Raw genomic sequence first — 2,904 nt, 5'->3', positions numbered from 1 at the left:
AAAATTTAAAGAGATAAAATAGAAATCACAGATGAATTCTTGGAACTGGGATTAATCAGAACATGGCAGATAAGCATCCAAGATGGAATTGCTTTATCCTCATTCAAAGTTTCCCTCATTCTTCACTCTGACCATGCTGGCCACTTTGCTGTTTTTTCCTCAAACACACATGAAATGCGTTTCTTTCTGTCATGGCAGTCATTTTGCTGCCTGTCATGTCAGCACTGTTTTCCGTCAGCCCTTCAGTCAGGTCACTGTTCAAATGTCAGCTCTCTAGAGAGGCTCTTCCTTATCATTCTACCTAAAATAGCCTCCAATCACTCTGTGTCCCTTTACCCGGCTTCTTCTTCCTGCTATTTCATACTACCTGAAAAAATACTCAAGTTTGATCTTCCCAGAACATAAGCTCATAAAAGCAAGAACTGGTTTCTACTTGTCCTCCCCTCTACCCCAGCACTTAGAAGAGCAGCACAGAGTCAGCATCCAGTGAATGTTCATGAATCAAGTCACTGCTTGGCAGCATTCAGCACCGTGACCACAGCCTCTCCTGTCTTGAACTCTTTCCCCTTTTCTTATCCTCTTCTGCTTTTCCTCCTCCCACTCTAGTAGCCACTCCTCTGGGGGCTTGTCCCTTAAATGATAATAGTCCTTACCGACCTATTTTCTGTCCACTTTTTCTGTTTTTGAGACAGGGTCTCACTCCGTCGCCCAGGCTGGAGTGCACTGGCATGAATATGGGTCACTGCAGCCTCCACCTCCTGGGCCCAAGTGATCTTCCTGCCTTTGCTTGCCATGCCATGTACCCAGGGCCACAGGCATGTGCCACCATGTCCAGCCAATTTCTTTTCTCTTTCTTTCTTTTTTTTTTTTTTTTTTAGAAATGGGTCTCACTTTATTGCCCAGTCTGGTCTTAAACTGCTACACTCGAGAAATCCTCTTAATTTGGCCTCCCAAAGTGCTGGGATTACAGGCATGAGACACCGTATCTGGCCTTATGTTTTCTTTTCTTAAGTTACAGGGTCTCACCACCTGGCCTAGGCTGGACTCAAACTGCTGGGCTCAATTAATTCCGCCACCTCAGCCTCCCAAGTAGCTAGGACCAAAGGCATGAAACCACCGTGCCTGACTTGTTCAATTTCATTGTACACACCTTCTTGGTATTTAAACAGCAGCTATTGCTCTTCATTCTGTAGCTCTACGTCAGATTGATGCTCTAGTCCTATATATTCAAATGATGACTAGACGCTGCCACTCTACTCTCTCAAAGGCACAGTGAGCTTAGCCTGTGTACAAAACTCTCCCTCTTCCAGTCCAGCTTTCCCTCCTGTATCACGTGTCTCTCTACATCTGGAACCATTGGCAGCTGCTTTTATAAGGCACCTCTGTCTGGCATTCAGAAAACCACCCCGTCTTGCCAGAGCTGCTTGGTCTTGGTTAACAAAAGCCGTATGCAATCTAATTCAAGTTTTCCATCATGAGAAATCACATTCCTTCTTTTCCCTCTCTAATATACTACAGTGTGTCTTACTTTTTCTTTCTCAATTTTAATAAGCAAATTGTACAACCATCTTATCCTGAGATGCTCCTTTTTAAAAGCTGTAGACCACATTAATGTAAGTGTATACTGCTGGGAATGTTTTCCATGTACAATGATCTGTAGCCCTCTTATCTCAACTAGTTGCACATTACTGCTTCACATCCAGTTCAATTTATAAATTAAGAGAAGTGCCATGGGCCGGGCACGGTGACTCACGCCTGTAATCCCAGCACTTTGAGAGGCCAAGGCGGGCGGATCATGAGGTCAGGAGATGGATACCATCCTGGCCAACATGGTGAAACCCCATCTCTACTAAAAATACAAAAATTAGCCAGGCATGATGGCAGGTGCCTGCAATCCCAGCTACTCAGGACGCTGAGTCAGGAGAATCACTTGAACACAGGAGGCGGAGGTTGCAGTGAGCTGAGATTGTGCCACTGCAGTCCAACCTGGGAGATAGGGTGAGACTCTGTCTCAAAAAATAAAAAATAAAAAATAAAATTTAAAGAGATAAAATAGAAATCACAGATGAATTCTTGGAACTGGGATTAATCAGAACATGGCAGATAAGCATCCAAGATGGAATTGCTTTATCCTCATTCAAAGTTTCCCTCATTCTTCACTCTGACCATGCTGGCCACTTTGCTGTTTTTTCCTCAAACACACATGAAATGCGTTTCTTTCTGTCATGGCAGTCATTTTGCTGCCTGTCATGTCAGCACTGTTTTCCGTCAGCCCTTCAGTCAGGTCACTGTTCAAATGTCAGCTCTCTAGAGAGGCTCTTCCTTATCATTCTACCTAAAATAGCCTCCAATCACTCTGTGTCCCTTTACCCGGCTTCTTCTTCCTGCTATTTCATACTACCTGAAAAAATACTCAAGTTTGATCTTCCCAGAACATAAGCTCATAAAAGCAAGAACTGGTTTCTACTTGTCCTCCCCTCTACCCCAGCACTTAGAAGAGCAGCACAGAGTCAGCATCCAGTGAATGTTCATGAATCAAGTCACTGCTTGGCAGCATTCAGCACCGTGACCACAGCCTCTCCTGTCTTGAACTCTTTCCCCTTTTCTTATCCTCTTCTGCTTTTCCTCCTCCCACTCTAGTAGCCACTCCTCTGGGGGCTTGTCCCTTAAATGATAATAGTCCTTACCGACCTATTTTCTGTCCACTTTTTCTGTTTTTGAGACAGGGTCTCACTCCGTCGCCCAGGCTGGAGTGCACTGGCATGAATATGGGTCACTGCAGCCTCCACCTCCTGGGCCCAAGTGATCTTCCTGCCTTTGCTTGCCATGCCATGTACCCAGGGCCACAGGCATGTGCCACCATGTCCAGCCAATTTCTTTTCTCTTTCTTTCTTTTTTTTTTTT

The sequence above is a fragment of the Mandrillus leucophaeus genome, unplaced genomic scaffold, assembly GCF_000951045.1.
Source record: "Mandrillus leucophaeus isolate KB7577 unplaced genomic scaffold, Mleu.le_1.0 Scaffold1426, whole genome shotgun sequence".
NCBI lineage: Eukaryota > Metazoa > Chordata > Mammalia > Primates > Cercopithecidae > Mandrillus > Mandrillus leucophaeus.
Note: the sequence above shows the minus strand (reverse complement) of the source record.